Raw genomic sequence first — 26,488 nt, 5'->3', positions numbered from 1 at the left:
ACGGTTAATAAAGCATAGTGTGTGCGATATACATCATAATCAGACATGGTTCACAAAGAGGAAACGTGTGAAACAATGCACACAGTTGTTGTTTGTAAAGCGTGTGTGATGTCAGACACTATCACATACGGTGCGGGAAAACTAAATGTGTGTGAATGTCTACCTATCGTACACGGTTTATAATCATGAAATGTTTGTGATGTGCCAGGCATCATAAACATAGAGCCATTTTGGTACATGCCTAGAAAACTCCCGTGCCTAGAATCTGCCTGGTCTTAGGTAAAACCACAAAATTCCGACTGCAATGGCAATGCAAGCACAAACGAGTAGCAAGCATGAAGCGTTTGGGATGTTCGCGATATCATAAATTGTTATATAGGGGCAACTATATGCATCAAGGCTCCCTATCCCCGACGGTTTCTGGGTCATGTGGGAAGGACCCCCCCCCCTATCGCCCACACTCACTTGGCGATGGTTCCAAATGCCATCATGGAAAGGGGTTAAAAGCCGTTTGTATGACACCTCGTTGTACCAGTGTTTGGCCAACTAGATTTATTTTTCTTGCAAATGCGAGAGGTCCTTTGTGATGGGTTCGATCTTGCGGTGCTCAATCCAAGTGACAGAAAGGGACATGACACGTATTTGTATTGTTGCCATTAAGGATAAAACAATGGGGTTTATTCATGTGTGAGTATTCTTTGTTTACATCATGTCATCTTGATTAAGGTGTTACTCCGTTCTTTATGAACTTAATGCTCTAGATGCATGCTAGATAGCGAACGGTGTGTGGAGTAATAGTAGTAGATGTAGGCAGGAGTCGGTTTACTTGTCTCGCATGTGATGCCTATATACATGATCATTGCCTTGGATATCGTCATGATAATTTGCTTTTCTATCAATTCTCCAATAGTAATTTGTTTACCACAGTATGCTATTTTCAAGAGAGAAGCCTCTAGTGAAAGCTATGGCCCCCGGGTCTACTTTTATCATATATTAAAAATCCTAAAAATACCTTGCTGCAATTTCACTTTATTTATTTTATTTTGTATTTTTATTCTAGCTATCTATCAAACACTACACAATTTAATCTTGCAAGTAACCGTCATGGGATTGACAACCCCTTTTTCACGTTGGGTGCAAGGATTTGTTATTTTATGTGTAGGTGCTACTAACAATTTGTTGCATGATTCTCCTACTGGATTGATAACCTTGGTTTCACAACTGAGGGAAATACTTATCTCTACTGCACTGCATCATCCCCTTATTTTCCGGGAAATCCCAACACAGCTCACAAGTAGCAGGAAGAATTTCTCGCGCCGTTGTCGGGGAGACATCATCCACATCTATCAAGTATCTACGCATAAACTTTCATCTCCTTGCATTTGTTTAATTTGCATTTGCCTCTCGTTTTCATCTCCCCTACTTCTCAAAAGTTTTTACAAAAATACAAAATTATTTTCCGTTTGCCTTTTTGTTTGCCTAATCATGATGTCTCGAGAAAATTATCATGACACCTCTTATCATAAAATATTGGTTGAAATCAAGAAAAATACTAAGGACTATATGTCTATGCAATCTGAGAACAAATTCTTTTTTACCAAAGAACTTAAGGAACACTCTATCTTGTTGGTTGCGATTGCAAAATAGCTCAATGATGTTAATGAAGAAGTTGCTAATCTTCAATCCCAGTTTGCTCTTACTGAAAATTTGCTAGGGAAAATTTCGAATGCACAAGCTACATTAGTAAACCAAATGGCAGCTAAGCCGGAATCGTTCACACTTAGTAATAGTGAAGATATTAAAATGATTGGTGTTTCTTTTATTGAGTCTTTGTTTAGTAATGTTGAACTTTATGAAAAGGGATGGAAGAGTCAACTTTTGCTAGAAGTCGTCCCCATAGTTCGGAGGGAGATTTTTAATCTTGATAAAAAATTTGATAAAAGTGGGTTTGGATAGGTAAAAAATTTAAATAGCGATGTGCCCACTCTTTTGGATTACAAAGATTTTTAATTATGATAGTTGTTCTTTGATTGAGTGTATTTCTTTGCTACAATCCATGCTAAATTCACCCAATGTCTATGAACAAAATAAGGCTTTTACCAAACATAACGTAGAAGCAATGATGAAGGCTTTAGAACAAAAGCTAGAACCACAAGTTTCAATTCCTAGAAAATTATGTGATGACTAGGAACCTACCATTAAAGTTAAGATTAAAAAGTATGAATGCAATGTTTTATGTGATTTGGGTGCTAGTGTTTCCACTATACGAAAATCTCTATGTGATGTATTAGGTTTTACTAATATGGATGTATGTTCTCTTAATTTGCACCTAGCGGATTCCACCATCAAGAAACCTTTGGGTAGGATTAATGATGTTCTTATTCTTGCAAATAGGAATTATTTACCCGTTGATTTCATTGTACTTGATATTGATTGTAATCTGTCTTGCCCCATAATACTTTGAAGACCGTTTTTACATACCATAGGTGCTATCATCGATATGAAAGAAGGGAATTTCAATTTCCATTTAAAAAGGGTATGGAAAATTTTCCTAGAAAGAAAATTTGGCCGCCATATGAATCCATTATGAGGGCCACCTATGGAATTAATCTCAAAGATGACAACACTTGAGACTGTGCATTATGCCTAGCTAAGGGCGTAAAACCATAGCGCTAGTTGGGAGGCAACCCAATAGTTATCTTATGTTTCTTGTTTCTTTTTCTGTTTTTTGTGTGCACACAATTATGATACTATTATGATTGTGTTTTTGTGATCAAATTAGTGTTTGAGCCAAGTAAAGCCTTTGGGATGAATTGGATGATAGTTGATTTGATTCTGTGAAAAAACAGAAACTTTTGCACCCAGTTCTGGAATTTTGTAAATTCACAAAAACTTGCTTTTGCTCTGAATTTTTTTACACATAATTGATATACAAATTGCCCACATTTTCCTATTTGTTCAGGATTTTTGGAGTTGCAGGAGTATAGTCATTATTCGAATTACTACAGACTATTTTGTTTTTGACAGATTCTATTTTTGTTGTGTTGTTTGCTTATTTTAATGAATCTATGGATTGGATTGGGGGGTATAAGCCATGGTGAAGATAGAATACAATAGGTATAATGCAATAATAAAATATGAATGGGTTTACAATAATATTTAAAGTAGTGATTTACTTTATTATGCTAACGGATCTAACGAACGTTTTGTTGGGTATTGTGTGCTCAAGTTTTCAAGTTTTGAGTGAGATCATGATGGTTGACGGAAAAAGGAGTGGCAAGAGCCTAAGCTTGGGGATGCCCCAGAAGGCATCCCCTCTTTCTTCTACCGATCATCCATAATATTACTTGGGGCTATATTTTTATTCATCACATGATATGAGTTTTGCTTGGAGCGTCGTGTATTATACGAGTCTTTGCTTTGTTTAGTTTGTCACAATCATCTTTGCAGAACACACTTACTTGAGAGAGACACACATTTATCATGATTTGTTAGAATACTCCATGAGCTTCGCTTAAATCTTTTGAGCTAGGCAGTTGCTCTAGTGCTTCACTTATATCTTTTTTAGCACGAAGATGATTAAATTTGAAGAATTATTTGCACTCTCATGCTTCACTTATATCATTTTGAAAGTTGATAATAGTAATGGTAATTTGCAAAATATATGAATTTGGTCCCAAGGTGGTGAATATTCAAGAAGGATAAAATAAAAACTTTCACATAGATCATTGAATATGATGAGTTTGATTCCTTGCAATAGTTGTGCGATATGGAGATGATAATATGTGAGTTATGCTAGTGAGTAATTGTGGTTTAGTAAGAATATTGATGTTAAGGTTTGTGATTCCCTATACATGCACGTAACGTCTATAGTTGTGCAACGAAGTTATATCCTACTTATGATGCTTTATTTAGTGTTAGTTATGTTCAATGCATGTTTATGAACATTTTCATTTTTTGGTTGGTCGCTTCTCAATCTATTTGCTTGCCTTCATTTGTACTAAGCGGGAATGCTGCTTGGGCAACCAAATCCCTTAAACCTAAAGTTGTGCCAAGTGAGTCCACCATACCTACCTATATGCGGTATTTATATGCCATTCCAAGTAATTTTTTACGTGCCAACTCTAATTTTTCAAAATAATTTTATGTTTTGTGTGCCCGTACCACTCATGGGGCGGTAGGGGGTAGCCAATATTTTCCATGCTAGGTGGGTTATTCTCATGATGGGTGCTTATTCGCTTGTCATTGCACGAGAAAGTAGCAGGTAATAGGGATGCCCAGTCCCGAAATGAATCGGAAGAAAAAAATCCTTGGAAAATGTTGGTATGGGGAGCACCGATGGATACGACTAGCCATGGATGGTGAAATAATGGTGGAAAGGAAATGAAATTTATTTTCTGTTTGGGAACCACCTATAATGTGTCTAGCATGGAAGATATTGGAAACTCTTGGTCGTGTCATTGACAGGAAAATCATGCCTCTCAAAATAATTTTATCTCTCTATTTCAAACCTTGAGCTCTGGCACCTCGACAAATCTCTACTTCCCTCTACGAAGGGCCTATCTATTTACTTTTATGCAATTTTTATTTTTATTTGAGTCTTCACCTTCTCTTATAAGCACCAATTGGAGAGCACTATTGTCATACTTGTGCATTGTGTGTAGCTGATATTGAGTGTGTTTCATGAAGGGATCAATGATTGAGCATGACGGGCTAGGGATAACTTTCTTTAGCATTGATATTTTGAAAGACATGATTGCCTGTTAGTATGCTTGAGTATTTATGTTTTCATGTCAAACTATAGAATATTGCTTTGAATCATTCGAATCTCAATATTCATGCCACAAAAAGAATGTTTACATGATGAATATGATAGGTAGCATTCCACATCAAAAATTCTATTTTTATCATTTACCTACTCGAGGACGAGCATCAATCAAGCTTGGGGATGCTTGATAAGTCTCCAACGTGTCTATAATTTTTTAGTGTTCCATGCTATTGTAGTATCAATCTTGGATGTTCTATATGCATTTACAAGGAATTATATATCATTTTTTGGGACTAACTTGTTAACTTAGTGCCCAATGCCAGTTGCTGTTATTTTTGCCTCTTTTTCGTTTTCCAGAATATCAGTACCAAATGAAGTCCAAATGCCACGAAACTTTTGGAGATTTTTTTTGGACATAAGAGACCCTGGAAGCTATGGGAGAGGGCCAGAAGATGGAGCAGTGGCCCACAAGGCACCAGGGCGTGCCCAGGGGTAGGCGTGCCCTGGTGGCTCGAGGGGCCGATGTGGCTTCGTTTGACCTAACTCTGCTTCTATAAGTTCCTGTTCTCGAGAGATCCCATATGGGGGCCTTTTCCGTCACTCCATCGGACGGGGATTCAATCATGGAGGGGCTCTACATCAATCTTGCTGCCCTTTGAATGATGTGTGAGTAGTTTACCACAGACCTACGAGTCCAGAGTTAGTAGCTAGATGGCTTCTTCTCTCTATTTGATCTTCAATACAATGTTCTCCTTGATGTTCTTGGAGTTCTATTTTATGTAATCACTTTTTGCGGTGTGTTTGTTGGGAACCGATGAATTGTGAGTTTATGATTAGATTGTCGATGAATATTATTTGAGTCATCTCCCAACTCTTTTATGCATGATTATTATAGCTTTGTATTTCTCTCCGATCTGTCGATTTGGTTTGCCCAACTAGATTGATTTTTCTTGCAATGGGAGAGGTGCTTTGTGATGGGTTCGATCTTGCGATGCTCAATCCGAGTGACGGAAAGGTACATGCCACGTATTTGTATTGTTGCAAGGATAAAATGATGGGGTTTATTCATGTGTGAGTATTCTTTGTCTACATCATGTCATCTTGCTTAAGGTGTTACTCCGTTCTTTATGAACTTAATACTCTAGATGCATGCTGGATAGCAGTCAATGTGTGGAGTAATAGTAGTAGATGCAGGCAGGAGTCGGTCCACTTGTCTCGGACGTGATGCCTATATACATGATCATTGCCTTGGATATGGTCATGATTATTTTGCTTTTTTATCAATTGCGCATCAGTAATTTGTTCACCCACTATATGCTATTTTCAAGAGAGAAGCCTCTAGTGAAAACTATGGCCCCCTGGTCTAGCTTTATCATATATTAAAATCCTAATAATACCTTGCTACAATTTTACTTTATTTATTTTATTTTGTATTTTTGTTCTATCTATCTCTCAATCACTGCACAATGTAATCTTGCAAGTAACTGCCGAGGGATTGACAACCCCTTGTTCGCGTTGGGTGCAAGGATTTGTTATTTTGTGTGCACGTGCTGCTAACAAGTTGTTGCGTGATTCTCCTACTGGATTGATAACCTTGGTTTCACAACTAAGGGAAATACTTATCTCTACGGTATTACATCATCCCCTTCTCTTCAAGGAAATCCCAACGCAGCTCACAAGTAGCAGAGGCCAAAAAGAGCCCGTTAAAAAGAGGCAAAAAGAGTCCACCAAAAAATCTGAGAGAAAAAGAGAGAAGGGACAATGTTACTATCCTTTTCCACACTTTCGCTTCAAAGTAGGGCCATGTTTTTCATATAGAGAGCCTCGTATGCTTTCATTTTCATATACTAGTGGGAATTTCAGTATAGAACTTGGCTTGTATATTTCAATGATGGGATTTCTCAAACGCCCGAGGTCTTCATGATCAAGCAAGTTGGATGCACACCCACATAGTTTTTATTTTGAGCTTTCATACACTTATAGCTCTTAGTGCATCTGTTGCATGGCAATCCCTACTTGGATTAACATGAATTGATGGGCATCTGCATAGCCCGTTGATTAGCCTCGTCAATGTGAGACTATCTTCCTTTTTTACTTCCCCTTATTAATCTCTACCACCGCATTCTATTCCATCCATAGTGCTATATCCATGGCTTGTGCTCATATATTGCATGGGGGTTGAAAAAGCTTAGGCGCATTAAAAAGTATACCAATTACTCGGCTTGTCATCGGGGTTGTGCATGATAAATACTTTGTGTTACGAATATGGAGCATGACAAGGCTATATGATTTTGTAGGGATAACTTTCTTTAGAATTTTTGTTTTGAAAGGCGGGATTGTTTGTTGGTATGCCTCAGTACTGATGTCCTTATATCATATTATAGACTATTGCTTTGAATATTCCTACCTAAAAGAGATTACATGATAGACATGTTAGGTAGCATTCTAAATCAAAAATTCTGTTTTTATCATTTACCTACTCGAGGACGAGCAGGAATTAAGCTTGGGGATGTTGGTATGTCTCCAACGTATCTATAATTTTTTATTGTTCCATGCTATTATAGTATCAATCTTGGATGTTTTATATGCAACTATATATCATTTTTTGTGACTAAATTATTAACCCAGTGCCAAGATTGCCGGTTGCTATTTTTTGCCTGTTTTTTGGTTTTCCAGCAAATCACTAACAAACGAAGTCCAAATGCTACAAAACTTTTTGATGATTTTTTTCTGGACAAGAGAGACCTAGAAGCTTTGGGAGGAGACTAGAAGGCAAAAAAGGAGACGACAAGGCAACAGGGCGCACCTAGGGGGTAGGCGCGCCCTGATGCCTTATGGGCCTCTTGTGGCTCCGTATGACCTAATTTCACCTCTATTAATTCTCTAAAACTGGGAAACCAATAGAGAGACACCCAAAATACTTATTACACCCCCGCAATTTGTTCTTTCGCGATCCTATCTGGAGGCCTTTTCCGGTACTCTGCCGGAGGAAGAATCATCACGGAGGGCTTCTACATCAACATTGCTGCAATTTTATTACCGTTATTTTATTTGTGTTTTATTTAATCTATCTATCACAACGAGATTTGATCCTTGCAAGATTGATAACCCCCCTTGATTGTGTTGGGTGCAAGTCTTTCCTTTATGTGTGTACATGCTGCTAAAGAGGTTCTGCGTAGTTCTCCTACTGGATCGATAACCTTGGTTCTTAACAAAGGGAAATACTTATCTCTATTGTACTACATCATCCTCTCCACTTCGAGGAAATCCCAACGCAGCTCATAAGTAGTAGGATCTCAGGGGAAAGAGCGGTGGGGATCAGGAGAGAGATTTTTCTTAGGGTTCGGGAGAGATAGAGAGTGGTATTGCTCAGTGTTGCGATAGGCTTTGGACCAAATCATTTGGAGGTGGCTTTGGGTTAAGTGCTACTTGCGAGTGGGGAATATTATAGGTGGTTTTGCTCTTTTGGCCTGCCTCCGTGAATTCTTAGAAGAGATGTCGGATTTATAACTACCTCTGAAGCTCTGTATAACAAAAATATGTCTCCGAGAGGGGTATTATAGGCGACTTTGTCCTATTTGGTCACAACCGCTTTCGGGGGCGCTTCTAATGCATGTTTTGTACTAGTGAGGGGATCCTAGAGTAGATTAAGACCAAAGATATGCAATGTGATTTGGCGACCAATTTAATACTTATGTTACCCGATGATTTAGGCTATGCCTTTTTCTCTGTTTTGGTCATGATCAAGGTCACCTATGCCCAAGTTGTTAGTTTTCTATTTTGGTATTCTTTCATGAACTCTGTACCAACTTGCATGTTATCTATTTTTTCTTCCCCGTGTAATTGATCATATGTAGTTCTTCTATATGGTTTGAAAGAAAATGAGGCAAACCATCAATCTTATCATATTTGTTTTGGAAGTTTTTACACATCGAACCAATAGTATTTCAAAAAATTCACCAAATAGGTGTTGTCATGGTACAACTATGGCCGCTCTTGGGTGGGCTCTAAGAAATAATACTCTGAACAAGTACTTTAATTCCTGATTTTTCTTTCATCGACATATAATTTGGACTTGAATGACGAAAACTAGCTCATTATTTCCTTAGTCTCGGTTACCCCATTAAGTAGGAAATTGGATAAATTAGATCAATAAAGTACAACAACGCACGCCTCTAAAAGTTTTGATTCATAGCATGAGATTAAAATGTGTCAATGATGTCAAGAGAGGTAGGAGTAGACCAAACCTAACATGGGAGGAGTCCTAAAGAAAGACTGAAATATCACCAAAGAACTTATCATGGACAAGGTGCGTGTAAGTTAGCTATCCACGTGTTAGAACCATGACAAGGTTTTTGAGATCTTACAAATTTTAAGTTTAGCCTACCCAACTTGTTGTAAAACAACACATGCACAACTCTCTAAGATAACTAGATGATGCCCTGCGTGTTGCTGTGGAAACCTTGCTAAAGGAAATGCATAAAAATTGCTATAGAAATATCTAAAACTAATGGGAAGCAAATGTAAGCTCAAAACTAAAAATAAAATAAAATACAAAGGGTGTAAAAATGAATTGCAGTTAAAAAGGATGTCTAACAAAAATTTGAATGGTGAACTATGTAGGGTAAAAGTGAAGTTTTTTGTGTGGTTGGCTCCAACCACACAAAAAAGAGCCAACCACACAAAAAACTTCACTTTTACCCTGCAATCGTGTGCACTACATCCACGAATATCTCGCTGAGTCGTAGCTGTAGGAATTTTGATTGGTTGTTATTCCGCATGCCGACCAGCCAACAACCACTATATGCACGCGAGCTTTCCATTTCCCTCCTAAATTAAAGGGACACAACTGAACAACCAGGGGCATAGATGAAAAGATTGGATGTGGAGGCGCGGAATATTGAGGGGAAAATGGATTTTTTTTATATGCGGAGTATTGAGGATCGGGGGGAGTATGTTGCAATCGTCCAACACATATATTGTCGATACAAATTCTAATGCAAAAAAATAACTTATGACTAACATGCATGAATTGCTGATGTGGCGGCGTTGAATGCATAGAGTAGTGTAAGACTAGCCACAATGGGTAGTAACATAGACTAGTAACAGCCCATGTTACTAGTCTATGTTACTACCTCTATAGTAACATATGCGTGATAACATGCAACACTTCATTTATTAGGCTATAGACACATCTTGCCTTGGTATGTGTGATGTTACTCATACTACTAGTAACTAGCCATGTTACTACTTTCATCTCTTTCTTCATTTATTATTTGTCACATCATCTACTTTATCTAGATATGTATGATGTTACTACCTATGTTACTCTCATTGTGGGTAGTCTAAAATCATGTACTCCCTCCTTCCATCTATATAGGGTCTAATGCATTTTTCGATGCTAACTTTGATCAAGTGTTGGAGCAATAATACATGACATGCAAGTTACACAAAGCATACCATCAAATTCATACGTGAAAGGAGCTTCAAATGATATAATTTTCACATTATACATCTCATGTATTATTAATCTTATCAATAGTTAAAGGCAGTCTTAAAAAACGCATTAGGGCCTATATAGATGGAAGGAAGGAGTATAATTTATGACTTGCATGCATGACTTACTTACGTGGCAAGATTGCATGTCTAGAAAAATAGTCAAGTGGATTATAACTCTATTTAGGGATAGAAGATTTTCTTATAGCATCACTATCAACAACTAGAAAACCAAGATCCATCATTTTCATTTCTTTCCCTACTAATAAAGCACGGAGTGCTTCTGCCCGTACGTCGTCGGTGTTTTTGCGAAAACGCCCCTCTGTTTCTTTGAAATCAACCCGCAGTCCCTGTTTAAGTCACACTTTGAAAAAACGCTTTGTTCTCATAAAAAGGACCCTGCACTTTCTAATATTGAACCCGCGGTCCGCACGCACAGAAAATCAGCTCGGTTGAGGGGAGTCAAAATCATGACCTGCTAAATGAGAGAAGGGCTGCAATACTCGGGAGGAGAGAGACGCAAAGACCCAGCTGGTGATAACAGCGAATAAGGAATCAGAAAGTGAGACATCAGCTGCCAATCGAAGCATCAATGCCGCCCGAAGACCTGCGACACCAGCGACGCAGGTGACCTACACAGCAGGTCAGAGAGATGGACGACGGTTCACGAGCAGCTGCGCCCACGCAGCAGACGAACGCAGGTGAGGCAGTAGACGTCGAATCCGGCTGCTCCGGGGTCGATCCGGTGGCGGGGCAGAGGACTCCTCTCCTGGCGCGGTTGGACGAGGCAGGGGGGCCGAGGCAGCTGCGTGGCCCACGCTGCGGACGAACGCAGGTGAGGCAGGCGGCGGCGGATCCGGCTGCTTCCGGGATCCGGCGGCGGCGGACGGATTGAGGCGGAGAGGTTGAGGCGGCGGATCCGGCAGTGGAGGACAGATCAAGACGGAGAGGTGACCCGAGGCGGCGAGCTCCAAGGTGAGGTGCGATGGTGCGGGGTCCCTGAAGAAAACGTGAGAGAGAGAGAGAGATTAGAGGGAGAGAAGAAGAGAAATAGGAGGAGAGGGGCGGCAGCTGGATGGCTTACTTTTAAGATGGCTCGGGGCAGAGGAGCGCCTCTCCCGGCACGGTTGGAGGAGGCAGGGGGATGTTGACAGAGGTTGGAGATGAACTCGTGGAGGAGGGGAAAAGAAACGAGGATAGACTGAAGCCACGAGTGCGTCCATGAGATGAAGATAAGGCCGGCCCAGAAAAAAAAGCTGCATAGTGCGTCCACGAGTACGGACGTGTGGCACACATGCAGGGTTCATTTTTTTTTTTGGGAAATGGAAGGTAGATCATGTTCTACCTTATATATTTCAAAAGGCTAAAAGGCGAAGCCTAGAAGCCTGGGACAAAAGGTCACATACAAGAAGCTCATCATGCAGGGCTCATTCGTTCACCAGATCGGTAAACATCTCGAATACGCGGACGTGTAGTACTTTGTTGTCTGAGTCTATGCACACGTTGCCGGATACTATTCTATTTTGGTTGGATTTGGTTCGCTTTATTTCCCTTACGAACTCATATAGCCTATAATATATATAGACAAACTGATAATATATATACAGGGGTTAAGACACACGAACAACTAAAAACATATAGCTTGCATGTCCAGCGAATATAAATTGTCTTCAAACATTGTTGATCCCAGTTGTGTTTTAAATTTTGGCCGAGAAAAACGGATTTCGGCCGAATTTCGGCCATCTCGGCCTCGGGCGAGATATATCTTTTGACCGAAATTGGTTAAATTTGGCAAATTTTGGTCGAATTTGAGTCAAATTTCAGTCAAAATTTGGTCAAATTTCAGCCAAAATATTTGAAAATGGCCAAAATTCGGCCATCTCGGCCTGGGGCGAAAAAAATCTCGAACCGAAAATCAAAACGCTGGATAATAATAATGTCATAATAAACCATCAACACCAAAACACGAACGTTTATATGTCATAATAATAATGTCTTTAGTTGATCTTAGTGAAGCTATTGTTCCATGTTACTTTTTTTTCCTCCCGTTGCAACGCACGGGCCTGTTTGCTAGTATTCCCAAAAGAAAAGATCCTCTTAAAAGGAAAAGAAAAGAAGAAATAGAAAAGAGAAAAGGAGAAGAAGATAAAAGGGAGGAAGGGAAACGAAGAAAACAGAAACTGTCGGAGGAAGCAAGCGATGTGTGTCGGACGCTCACTCGTCCGGCTTTTGAGTGCTGACACGTGGGACGGGAGCAGATAGGGTGGCGCCCACGAATGATTTGCTATCCCGATGTGGGGGCGCACGCGATTCCTTTGAAGGGATGGATGGTTATGATATCGATTATGATTTGGTGCATGCAAGCGTGCACGTACGGATGGATCGTCTGCGCTTCAGACTCTGCGTCTGCATCTGCGTGGTTTGTTCATCAAAGCTCCAGAGTTCTGAACTGTGTGAGAAAAATTCAGGGTATATGGTACCGCGAATTAGAATCTCCGTATTCAGTGGTAACACACGACACGTATTTGAGGCGGTAGCATTTTACAGGCTAGAACTAATTGTATACACGTCCCCGCAGGCCGGAGCCATCAGTGAAGAGGAACAATTCAACCAGGACACAGCAAATATAAACAACCACTCTCATTTTTTCTAGAACTGAAGGGGCCACACACCACACACACGGACGCAAAAGCATTTGCGATGCATACCGCCTGTGGAGGGATGCATCGAGTAGCTCTGATTGCACTAGGGCCCAACCACGGCCAAGACTCTGTAGTAATCATCGACATCTCACCGGAACAAGGACGCTAAGCCCCATTTCAGAACAAGATGACCGTGCCATCTTTATCACGACAGAGAAGAATACCACAAAACAAGTCGACGGAGTGGCCGTGGCATGATTGTGCTTGACTAATTTAACGGCACCCCCTCCAACAACCGATGTTGGCCGCCTGCCTGCTGCAGTAAACCTTCCCGTCGTGCCCTCCAAATCACCACACAGTCCCTATCCAAAATCCGGACGCCTCTAGCTGGCTAGTAGTACTCAGCTACGACCACCTTTCTCCTCCTCTCCCCGTAATAATAGTTTTTGATGACGCCCTAGAACCATAGATAGCTTGGGCACCAGGCAGCCTCCCTCCTGTCGACGCTGTGTGGTGCCTGCACGCGTCATGGCGCACCGACTTTTCTTCTTTCTCGCAGAGTCCTCCTACATATATGGACTAATAATTATTCCCTGTCGGCCCAACTTGGCAAACGGGTGTACGTGTGCAGTGCGTCTCATCCACTCTCCGGCTTCCGTGCGTCCCCATTGGCCGCGGAGCTGCCTTGCTCGCCCGTGTATGGCCATGATTTTCAGGGTGCTGCCGTGTGTGATTGTGTTTTATTGTCACACGCACTATTGGCCAACTTTCGGGGGGAGAGACGTAGTTGGAGGGTTCTGACCTCAAAAAAGAGTAGGTCGATCGTCCGTCCTACTCACTCGCACGCACCCACTTATTTAGGAACAGTTAATTGGCTGGTTTTAGCACTTTTATGCGCTGTGTGGTGGTTTTCTTTACCTTTCACAGGCGATTTCATTTTCGGCCACTTGTGATTTAGTCATGAATGCCCACTGTTCGTCGCTTCCATAAAGTTTTGTGCACAATCAGCTAGAAGAAAAGGTGAAAATATTGGCACCACGTATTGCTCCAGTGTCATCACATTTTCCTCGCAGAAAAAACATGTTACCACGTCTGCATAACAGGGACATGACAAGCCTATTAGGCAATTCAATCGATCTTATCTAATTACTACTCCCTCTGTATCAAAAATATAAAAAAATTATTTAATGCTGTCACAGTGACAAAAATAGTCTTATACTCCCACGTCTCAAAATAAGTGTCTTAACTTTGTAATAATTTTAATATAAAATTATATTAAGATTGAGACACTTATTTTGAGACGGAGGGAGTATTTGATACGGAGGGAGTAGATATCCATTTCCTTTTCTCTATGATTTGCACATTGCATGTTGTTATTTTTTTTTCCAAAGGGATACATGGCCTGTTATGAGTGGAAGTGGACTGGTGGCATTTGCTTTTGCTCTTATCCTCATCACTTACCTCACTCAGTTGACATTCGTTGGTGCGGAGAGAACATGGAATTGCTTCCAACTCACTTCATAGATTTTCCATTGATTTTTGTGAGAAAGGTGTAACTTTTGCGTGCCCTTTTTTCCTCTCACTTGCCAGAAAGTTCGAGAACAAAAATGTATAATTAACTACAATTACTTGCCAGTTCCATCCATAGATATCATTAGCTGAGCGGGCAAACTTTTTTGCTTTAGCATAGAATGACGAGAAGATTTAATACTCCTACATGATAAACAAAGTCAAAACAGCGATAACACAAGATCTACCAAGATTGTTCTATTTTTCGATAAAGGACGTTTTTATTAACTCAAAACATAGCATCAAGAAGATACAAATCATGATGAGCAATACCCGGCCTTTGCATAGTTAGGATGCACACAGCCAAAAACGCAAACAGTCTGAAAAAAATAAAAAGTTGACACTAGTAGAGTTGAATAGACCGTCACTTGCCTACCTAGGAGGTGATGGGCCGATAAGGAGGTTATGCTGTCATCCATGTTGGGAAAAAATCTTCATGGCTACTCGCTCCAATTGCATACATACCGCCTTGAACAGCGGTTGGAACTTTGTACGATGAAGCACAGACCATGTACAAAGTGATTGCGTACAACGGAAAATAACCTGCAAAGAAGAAGAGTTTTTGTCATTAAAAATCAAATCATTTCGGAATAGCCAAAGCGGCCATAATAAGGCATACGCTCCCACTCTTTTAGCGTTTTGAATCTATAAGGAATACCGTCCAGCCAATGACAAAAATATTGGCAACACCTGTGGGCAGATAAAGATTGGACGCTATTTGCATGATTGACCACGAAGAACACGCAAACATGCAGTGAAAAAAGAGGTGTCTGATTGTCTCGTCACAAGTACAAAAGCTACACTTGCTTCCTTGACAGTTGTGACGGGCGAGGTTATCTTTGGTTAGCACCACCCCCTTCCAAAGATAACACATGAAGATCTTAACTTTCAGTGGAATCTTCGATCTCCAAATTTTCTTGTTATTATTCGCTGGGAACTCCGAATGTGTGAGCGCACAGTACATCAAGTCGACTGTGAAGAACCCAGAGGTAATAAGGTTCCAGCGAAATACATCTCGCCCTTGTGTCAGGTTAAAGCTACTAGGAGTGTGCTATATGTGAGCACGAGAGTTAAAGCATTAAAGATGTAACACCGAGCTAAGAGTTAAGGATAATAGTAGAGCCAAGATCCAGCCTGATTAACTACTCTGTTCACAAATATAATATGTTCTGAACATTTTAATATAGAATACATATAAATTGAAATGAGCGAACAAACACACTAAAATGTGTCTATATATATTTAGTTCACAAAAATGTTAGGGCATCTCCAACGGCAACCCGTAAAATTCCCCATGTTAAACATACTATATGTGTCATGTTTTGTACTCAGAGGAGATTGTAGGTAGTACTAGTAGAGATATACATTGGTTGTTTAACTTAGACTTATCTCATGTAACCGATTGTATCTCTTCTCTATCCCTTGTCTCCCAAGTATGTAATCTCAACAACTTGTACGCATATACCAGAGTTAAGCGCCTGGCTATATAAACACGCACCCGTCGCCCTCGGTAGGGTACGACATTTTTCCTAAACTCTCCACATGGTATACAGAACTATCCTCTTCCATAACGTCTAGTTTCCAATCTCCACCATCGAGCTGCCATGTCCTCCTCGAGCTTTCCTCAGGTCAGCCTCACCGGCCCGATCACCGAGAAGCTCATGCGCACGAACTACGTGCTCTGGCGTGCATAGATCACGCCGCAACTCCAAAGCACAGGGTTCTTTGGCTACGTCGATGGATCCATGAAGGAACCTGCCTCGACCGTCATCACCAAGCTGGCGGATGGGAAGGAGGAGTCATCGCCCAACCCCCTGCATCCAATGTGGGTCAGGGAAGATCAGCAGGCATTAGGGTATCTGCTGAATAACCTGTCGAAGGAAGTGCTTGTGCAGGTTATTGCCATCACCCATGCGCACAATCTCTGGACGGCGCTCGTGTACATGTTCTCCTCGACTTCGATCTACCGCACCAACAACATACACATAGCACTTGCTAATGCGCAGAAGGGGCAGCAGTCCGTGGCGGCATACTTTGCTCAGATGCACTTGCTGGCGAACGAGCTGGCGGCAGCGGGAAAGCCCCTGGAGGATGATCAACTGATCTCCCACATTCTCGTGGGGCTTGACATGGAGTACCAGCCGCTAGTCTCAACGTTGGATGCTCGCACCATCCCGGTCACGCTCGATGAGCTCTTTGCTCAGCTGAGCAACTTCGACCAGAGGGTGGCGCTCTACCGCGACAACGACAACGGCTTCAAGTTTTCGGCCAACGGCGCTTCACGCGGTTGCGGAGGTGGCAGTGGTGGCTCCTCCTGCTATCATGGCCCGCTGCGCAAGGGGCAAAACAACAGCGGCAATCCTCGCGGCAACAACAACAGCAACGACAACGGCGGTGGTCGGCCCTCCTACAACAACACTAAGGTCGCCGCACCAACTCCTCCGCCAAGTCTCGCCGTGATGCTGTCAAGTGTCAAATCTGCGACAAGCTGGGGCACTCGACGAAGGAAAGACGGTACCGTTTTGACGATGACAATGACTCATCTCAAGACAAGAAAGTACCCGGCGGTGCTGAAGGATCGTATGGCATCGATACAAACTGGTACATGGGCAGTGGTGCTACCAGCCACATCACGAGTGAACTGGAGAAAGTGACCATGAGGGAGAAGTACCACGACCCCGACCAAATCCATGCTGCAAATGGAGAAGGTATGAGAATCCGTCATATTGGTCACTCAACTATTATAACCCCTCACTGAAAACTTCATCTTAGAAAAATTTTGCATGTCCCTAAAGCCTCCATGAATCTTCTTTCAGTTCATCGAATCACCCTTGACAATCATGTGTTTTTTGAGTTTCACCCTTTCTTCTTTTTTATCAAGGACCAGGTCACAAAGAAAATCCTATATCAAGGTAGATGTGTTCGAGGGCTGTATCCGTTGATTCCTAAACTTAGGAGGCTCAATAAACAAGCATGTGGTGTCACCAAGCTCTCATCCTCTCGGTGGCACGATCGTTTAGGGCATGCATCATTTTCTTTAGTTCAAAGATTGCTTAGAAAAAATAAGCTCCCATATGTTGTAGAGCAGAGTCGTGAAACAATTTGTGATTCTTGTCAAAAGGCTAAAAGCCATCAACTACCATATCCAATTTCTATGAGTGTTTCTACCAAACCATTGCAACTCATTTTTTCCGATGTTTGGGGTCCTGATCCCTCCTCTGTTGGTAGACATACTTATTACGTGAGTTTCATTGATGACTACAACAAATACTCCTGGATCTATCTTCTTAAGAAAAGATCTGATGTGTTTCAAGTATTTCAAAATTTCCAAGCTTTAGTTCAAAGGAAATTTTATAGCAAAATAATTGTTGTCCAATCTGATTGGGGAGGGGAATACGAAAAGTTGAACACCTTCTTCCAACAACTTGGTGTATCTCACCATGTATTTGGCCCACATGCCCATCAGCAAAATGGGTTTGTTGAGCGCAAGCACAGACACATTGTGGAGGTAGGGCTTTCCCTTCTTGCACGTGCATCCATGCCACTTAAGTTTTAGGATGAAGCTTTTCTCACAGTCGTGCATCTCAACAATATGCTACCTAGCCGAGTCATCAACTATGAAACTACCACCGAGTGACTTCTCCACACCAAACCTGAGTACAAGTCACTTCATGTCTTTGGATATGCCTGCTGGCCAAATCTTAGACCTTAAAACAACAGAAAACTCATGTTTCGTTCGACACAATGTGTATTTATTGGCTATAGTGCTCAACACAAAGGCGTCAAATGCCTTGATGTTTCCACCGGTCATGTCTCCATCTCCAGGGATGTTGTCTTTGATGAAACTAAATTTCCTTTCGCTGATCTTCATCTGAATGCCGGAGCACTTCTTCACCAAGAAATCCTCTTATTGCCCCTCATCTTACCAGTGGTGCCATAGGGGAAAATAGTTGAAGTGAACCAATATTGGCTGACCCTCATAACATCATGCATGATTTTTATGGTACTACAGGTGAAAATACATAAGAAATCGATGAAGAAAATGGCCAAAATGATGCGGTGCATGAGTCACATTTTATGTGCCCGCCGCAAGGTGTAAGTGCATCTAGTGCCACCCCTAGTTGGTTTTGGAGTATTGACGACAAAGTTGGTTGAGGGACTAATGCGTTTGTGAGAATTGCAGGATAACGCAGGTAGTGTCCCTCATTGATTCGGTTTACCTACCGAAGATGACCCCTAAAAATGTATGAAGACATTGAAGACAATGGTGGTATGAGAAGATATTCATATTGAAGATTATGACATGAGAAGACATTACGTGAAGACAATGGAGCGCGAAGACTGTGTGGTTTCGTCGTTTCCTTTCTTCTTTGTTGAGTCATAGGAACCACCGTACTGTTAAGTGGGGTCCAAGTGAACTAAGTCAGAGTGACTGAAGTGATGCTCAACCCAAATCCTATGTCTTCGAGCGAAGACAATGAGAGCAAATCTTATCCAGAGTTGGATGAGTCAGCTTTGCTTGTAGCCCAAGTAAAGTTGTTGTGTGTGTATGAAATCTGACCGTTGGAACACGTGTCAGTTCCTTAGTGACCCAGGGTCATTTTGGACAAATCAGGTCGGGTTGCCTGGTGGCTATAAATAGCCCACCCCCTACACCATAAATTGGTGGCTGCTCAGAGTTTGAATACGGCTTTTGTTGTTTGAGAGCAACCCACCTTGAAGCATTTGAGAGAGAGAAATCCTTGCGAGGACAAAGCCCAAACACCCAGAGCCAAAGAGTGTTAGGCATCACTGAAGTCTTTCTGTCTGTGTGACCTGAAGACTTATTACACTTGAGGACTGTGTATCCTCCAGCCGGTTAGGCGTCACGTTCTGAGCATCCAAGAGTCATTGTGAATTGTTGAGTGAACGAAGTCTGTGAAGGTTTGGAAGTCTCCCTTGAAGACTTACCAGAGTGATTGGGCGAGGACTAAGTGACCTTAGCTCAAGGGGAATAAGGTGAGACACGGTCTTCTGAGTTAAATCTCAGCCTCCCTACCCAGACGTACAGTTGTCACAGCAACTGGAACTGGTCCAACAAATCCTGTGTCCTCAACAAGCAACTGGTTCTATCTCTTCCCTCCTTTACTTTGAGTTTGTCTTCGTGAAGTCATTGCTTATTGTTTTATCCGATTGACTTCATTGCTTGACTACTATTGTTGATTGGCTTCATACTATCTTCCATCCTGATTCTACTACCTAGCTGCTATTAATCTTCAAACATTAATGCTATTGCATACTTGATTATGGCTTGCTTGTTGTTGTTTATCTTCCGCTGCATATCAATTAGGTTGTTTCTATCGTTTGTCTTCGAAACTTTCATGTTTTGAAGACTTTCCTAAAATTTGCCTATTCACCCCCCCTCTAGTCGATAACTAGCACTTTCAATTGGTATCAGAGCAAGGTACTCCCTTGTTCTGTGTGATTCGGTTTAACCACCTGGACTTTCAGCTATGTCGACTGCAGGGATAATCAAGGTCTCTGCTGCTTGCCCCGTGTTCAATGGAACTGAATATCCCTACTGGAAGAATAAGATGCGCATGCATCTTGAAGCCATTGATGTCGACCTCTGGTATGTCGTCAAGAACGGCGTTCCCAAAACTGGTGAAGGTGTCACCCCCACTGATGTCAAGAAGTTCATTCAACTGGACTCGACTGCAAAGAACATCATCTATGGTCATTTGACCAAAGGACAGTATGGTCGTGTGAGTGCTCTCGAAACGTCAAAGCTAGTCTGGGACTGGCTGTCCAAGGTCAATGAAGGCGTCTCTACACAGAGAGACCAGAGGATCAGTGTTCTTTGCAATCTCTTCAATCGCTTCAAGAGAAACGACAATGAAAATGTCCAGCTCACGTTTGATCGCCTCACCGACATCACAAATGAGCTTCAGGCTCTCAGTGCCACCGAGATCACCAAGCATGAAATTGTCAAGACACTGCTGAGATCACTTGACACCTCTTTTGACACCCTTGCCCTCATGATACAAGAACGTCTTGACTTCAAGACACTCGATCCGTCTGATATACTTGAGAGGCTCAATACACATGAGTTCCAGCTTTCTGAGAAAAGAGATATTTATGGCCCCAACTATGGCCGAACTCGTGCTTTGAAGGCAAAAGTTGTTTCCTCATCTAAAGAAGAAGAATCTGACTGCGGTTCTGATGATCCTGAAGACATTGGAAAGGAACTTGCCATGCTTGTGAAGAAGTTCCAGAGGTTCACCAAGAAGAAGGGCTTCAGAAAGTCTTCACGATCTAGCTCAAGAAATGATGAAGCTTCCACTCATGACAACAAGAAGAGAACCTGCCACAAATGCAAGAAACCTGATCACTACATATCTGAGTGTCCACAGTGGGACAATGAGAAGAAGAAGAAGAAGAAGAGTAAGGAATATGATTCTGATGACAAGAAGAAGAAGAAATCCTCAAAATCTTCTTCGAAGTCTTCATCATACAAGAAGAGCTCATCTGGCAAGGCTCGTGCTTTTGTTGGCAAGGAAATGGATTCAGAGGAGGAGTCTGCTTCGGAGGAGGCGGAGGTGGAGTCTGGTGAGGAGTCTGACCCTGGCGTTGCAAGTCTGGCTCTAGCCACAGCCTATGTCGCCAAGTCCATCTTCAACACTGAAGACAATGACGTCCACACCAACGCTGAAGCTAATGACAAAGACGATTCTTCTCCCACCTACTGCTTCATGGCACGTGGTGCCAAGGTAAAATCTCGCGATGCTTACTTTCAAACTTCAAATGAAGATGACTCTGATTGTGAATCCAAACCCAGCTACAAAACACTTGCTAAAATTGCAACTGAACAACAAAGGGCTATGGAACATACTCAAAAACTGTTAGACAAAAGCGATGACCTGTTGGACGCGGAAATGACACGTTCACAGTCCTTAGTAGAAGACATAAAAAATCTTCATGCTAAGTACCAAGAACTTGAAAATCTTCAAGCAGAGAATGAGTCACTTCGTGCTCAACAGATCAGTCCCGCTCAGGATGGATTCGAACCACCATGTTTAAAATGCATTGGGCGTGATAATGCTACATCTGTTGCTGAATGTTCCACTGCTGCTGCTGTTTCATTGTCTTCAACTACTGATGTGGTTACTAACCCCTCTGCGGAGGATACCACTAGTATTGCTGATGAAAATGCTAGGTTGAAGACATTGCTTGAAACAGGGATGTACAAAAGTTTGAAGGGACATCAGACTCTCTGCGATGTCCTCAAAAAGCAGATTCTGAACCGAAACCCTAGGAAAGAGGGTGTTGGGTTCGAGAGGAAAATGAATGTTGATGGTTCCTACTGGAAGCCTGAGTAGTATCCCAAAACCACATGGGTTGCTGCAAAGGAACCTTCAGTGGATCCATCCACTTTATCTGGATTTACCTGTGCTAATCCTATTATTATTGATGAATCCTTTGATGCAAACTATAAACTGATCAAAAATCAGAATGGTGAAGTGTTTGCCAGGTATATTGGTACTAACTGCAGGAATGGACCTCCTATGAAGAAGATCTGGGTACCCAAAAGCTGCCTTGAGAATCTTCCAGTGAATGTCATCATGACACCACCAGTGAAGAAGACAAACCCCAGACCAAAGACATCATATGGTCCAATGGCTACTTGCGAACACAGGACTCACTTGAGTCACCCTAACGCCAATGTTTTGCAGGGAAATCATACTCAGACTCATGAATATGAGCGTGTGTCTTCAAATCGATATGTTCATAGAACTAAGAACTTCTCTGCTTATTCACATGAGTATCATTCATCTCCTGCAAGGCTATTTGCTAGGGCTTCAAAGCCGAAATTCTCAGATGCTGCACTTAGACTCATTGCTTCTAAGCCACCCCTGAAAATGTGGGTGGTGAAGAAGAACTAACTCTCTTTTGCAGAATGTGGTCTCCAGCCAGCAATCAATGGCGTCCGATATAATTGCTGGGGACCTAAAACATAAAGGGATGCATGATAAAATGACTTACTATGAATTCCACATATGAATCTCTTATTTGTCATACTGTGTGCTAATCTTGATCTAAACTGTGATAATCCATGTGTGTGTAAAATGCTTATGCTTCACAACATACCTTGTGAAGCCTATCCTCCTAACTGCACTATAGGGCATGTCACCAAAAGCTTCAGAATGGATTATTGACAGTGGATGCACTAATCATATGACTGGTGATCAAAGTCTTCTCATGGACTCAACCTTACGTCCATCCGACAAGAGTAAAATCACATTTGCTGACACTGGTAAAGGCAGAGTATTGGGTCTAGGTAGAGTTGCAATCTCAAGGGATCAACACATGGATAAAGTGATGCTTGTTGAATCGCTTGGATTCAACTTAATGTCTGTCTCAATGCTTTGTGACTTAAACATGATTGTGATATTTGGAAAATATTGTTGCCTTGTACTAATGGAATCTGACAAATCTCTAGTCTTTGAAGGGTATAGGAAAGGTGATCTATACATGGTAGATTTCTCAGCAGGTCCAAAACTTGCCGTATGTCTTCTTGCTAAAGCTTCAGAATGCTGGCTCTGGCATCGAAGGCTGGGGCACGCTGGCATGAGGAACTTGCATACTCTCGTCAAAAAGAAGCATGTCATAGGCATCGAAGGTGTCAAGTTCAAGAAAGATCATCTATGTGGTGCCTGCGAAGCTGGAAAGATGACAAGGGCCAAGCATCCCTCGAAGACAATCATGACAACATCTCAACCCTTCGAGCTGCTTCACATGGACTTATTTGGACCTACCCACTACTCCACCCTCACAACAACGGCGTTTCTCTATGGCTTCGTCATTGTTGATGACTACTCAAGATACACATGGGTGCACATAATTCTCTACAAGACTGAAGTACAAGATGTCTTCAGACGATTCGCCAATCGAGCAATGAACAACTATGGTGTCAATATCAAGCATATCAGAAGTGATAACAGCACTGAATTCAAGAACACTAGGCTTGATCTTTATCTGGATACAATGGGAATCACTCATGAATTTTCTGCTCCATACACACCTCAGCAAAATGGCATTGTAGAGCGCAAGAATAGAACCCTCATCGAGATGGCTCGAACAATGCTTGACGAGTACAAGACACCAAGAAAGTTCTGGCCTGAAGCCATTGATACAGCTTGTCACATCATCAACTGTGTCTACATCCATAAGCTTCTGGGCAAAACATCCTATGAGCTCCTCACTGGCAAGAAGCCAAATGTCAGCTACTTCAGAGTCTTTGGTGCTAGATGTTGGATCAAGGATCCCCATCACAAGTCAAAATTTGAACCCAAAGCTCACGAAGGCTTCATGCTTGGCTATGGAAAGGATTCGCACTCTTACAGAGTCTTCAACCTCTTCCACTACAAAATTGTTAAAACAGTGGATGTGCGATTTGATGAAACCAATGGTTCACAAAGAGAAATTCTGCCAAGTACACTTGATGAAGCTCCTTCCTGTGAATCTATCAAGTTGATGGGAACTGGTGAGATCATGCCCTCTGAAGCACAGCCTGAAGAGGAACTTATCATCTCTGCACCAAATCAACCTGAAGACAATGCTCAGACCGAAGACAATTCTCCCAATGATGACAATGATCAGCCAGAGCAGAATCTTCGTCCTGTTCATCCTCGTGTTGCAAATGAAGTTCAAATAGAGAAGATTATTGACAGCATCAATGCACCTGGTCCGCTCACTCGCTCAAGAGCAACACAGCTAGCAAATTTCTGTGGGCATTTTTCATTTGTGTCAATATCAGAACCCAAGAAAGTTGCTGAAGCTTTTATGGAACCTGAATGGATTCAAGCCATGCAAGAAGAACTTCAACAGTTCAAGCTGAATAATGTTTGGGAACTTGTCAAGCGACCTGACCCTCGCAAGCATAACATTATTGGAACAAAGTGGATATATCGAAACAAGCAAGATGAGCATGGTCAAGTCGTCAGAAACAAAGCTCGTCTTGTGGCTCAAGGATATACTCAAGTTGAAGGAATTGACTTCGATGAAACATTTGCTCCTGTTGCTAGGCTTGAAGCTATTCGCATACTGCTAGCCTATGCTAATCATCACAACATCTTGCTATATCAAATGGATGTAAAGAGTGCATTTCTAAATGGCAAGATTGAAGAAGAAGTATATGTTGCACAACCACCTGGCTTTGAAGATCCAAAACATCCTGATATGGTGTACAAACTGAACAAAGCACTGTATGGCCTCAAACAAGCTCCTCGTGCCTGGTATGATACAATCAAAGACTTCCTGAAGAGCAAAGGCTTCAAACCTGGATCTCTCGATCCCACACTCTTCACGAAGACATATGATGGTGAACTGTTTGTGTGCCAAATATATGTGGATGACATAATCTTCGGCTGCACCAACCAGAAGTACAGTGATGAGTTTGGGTACATGATGCAAGAGCAATATCAAATGTCCATGATGGGAGAGCTGAAGTTCTTCCTTGGTCTTCAAATTCGTCAGCAACGAAATGGCATCTTCATATCTCAAGAAAAATACCTCAAAGATTGTCTGAAGAAGTTTGGAATGGAAGACTGCAAAGGCTACACGACGCCAATGCCAGCCAAGCACCATCTTGGTCCCGACGACAATGGTAAAGAGTTCGATCAAAAGGTATACCGCTCCATGATTGGTTCTTTGCTTTATTTATGTGCATCTAGGCCAGATATTATGCTTAGTGTTTGCATGTGTGCTCGATTCCAAGCGGCACCAAAGGAATCGCATCACTTAGCTGTGAAGCGAATTCTTCGATATTTGGCTTACACCCCAACACTAGGATTATGGTATCCAAAGGGCTCAAGGTTTGATCTGGTTGGATTCTCGGATGCTGATTATGCTGGTGACAAAGTGGATCGCAAGTCTACATCAGGCACATGTCATTTTCTCGGTCGATCACTTGTCTGTTGGTCTTCAAAGAAGCAGAACTGTGTGTCACTCTCAACTGCTGAATCTGAATACATTGCTGCTGGATCTTGTTGTGCTCAGCTTCTGTGGATGAAGCAAACTCTCAAGGACTATGGCATCGATCTGAAGCAAGTCCCTCTCTTCTGCGACAACGAAAGTGCCATCAAGATTGCCAACAATCCAGTCCAGCATTCGAAGACAAAGCACATTGAAATACGTCATCACTTTCTCAGAGATCATGTTATGAAGAAAGATATAGATATCATGCACGTCAACACTGAAGAGCAACTGGCAGATATCTTCACAAAGCCCTTGGACGAGAAAAGGTTTTGCAAGTTACGGTGTGAGCTAAATATCTTGGAATCCTCGAATGTCCTGTGATCAGGCACACATCCTAACACTTATGCATGTTGATGACTTAGATGTGCAACACACAAAGTAATGTATATCTTCAATCAATGAAGATTTACACTCTGAGTGTGAATACATTAACATGGAATTTGACTTCGGAGCGCCACGATAATTGTGCGCCGTGTCTGGGTCTAATACTTCCTATACGGTGGGTAACGCCACCACCAAATTTCTCTGTTTGAAGTGTTTCACTCATGGCGTTATTTTTTCAAAGACTTCACATTTGGTTTGTCTTCAGTTTCTATTTATCCTCATGATTTTCTACGCTATGATGAGTTGATTGCATATATATATATATATATATATATATATATATATATATATACTAGCGTTCTGTCCTCTACAACATTCACTTATAGCTATGTCTTCAAGTTGAATCTTTTGAACTAAGTGAATGTGATCGGACCCTAATCTCTCTATGCTTACTATCTCAAACTCTATCTGTCCAAATCATATGCATTCTAATGAAACTGTCGAATGTCTTCTCTGCATCCTTGTCAGCAGAAGACACAGAGACAAACATTAAGTTCTATTTAAATGATTCATCTTTATTGTCTATATCCGGAGAAGCCGGCACAACTCTCCGACATGCCTGGCGGGCGTGGGAACGTGGGACAACTCTATGTATGCTGCATGCTTGCCACGT

The 26,488-nt window shown here is 41.8% G+C and overlaps 1 long non-coding RNA gene and 1 pseudogene across 1 annotated transcript; one reads left to right on the top strand and one right to left on the bottom strand.

The window, feature by feature from the left end:
- Positions 1–10,248: 10,248 nt before the first annotated feature.
- LOC123092887 (uncharacterized) lies at positions 10,249–11,660 on the bottom strand. The gene is made up of 2 exons (XR_006444921.1): positions 11,349–11,660; positions 10,249–11,263 (listed from the first exon to the last, which is right to left on the bottom strand). It is a non-coding gene; the product is annotated as an uncharacterized lncRNA (long non-coding RNA).
- Positions 11,661–16,556: 4,896 nt separating this feature from the next.
- On the top strand, positions 16,557–16,695 carry LOC123095327 (uncharacterized; annotated as a pseudogene).
- Positions 16,696–26,488: the final 9,793 nt, after the last annotated feature.

Source organism: Triticum aestivum, chromosome 4B, assembly GCF_018294505.1.
Source record: "Triticum aestivum cultivar Chinese Spring chromosome 4B, IWGSC CS RefSeq v2.1, whole genome shotgun sequence".
Lineage (NCBI taxonomy): Eukaryota > Viridiplantae > Streptophyta > Magnoliopsida > Poales > Poaceae > Triticum > Triticum aestivum.
This window is presented reverse-complemented; position numbering and strand designations above follow the sequence as displayed.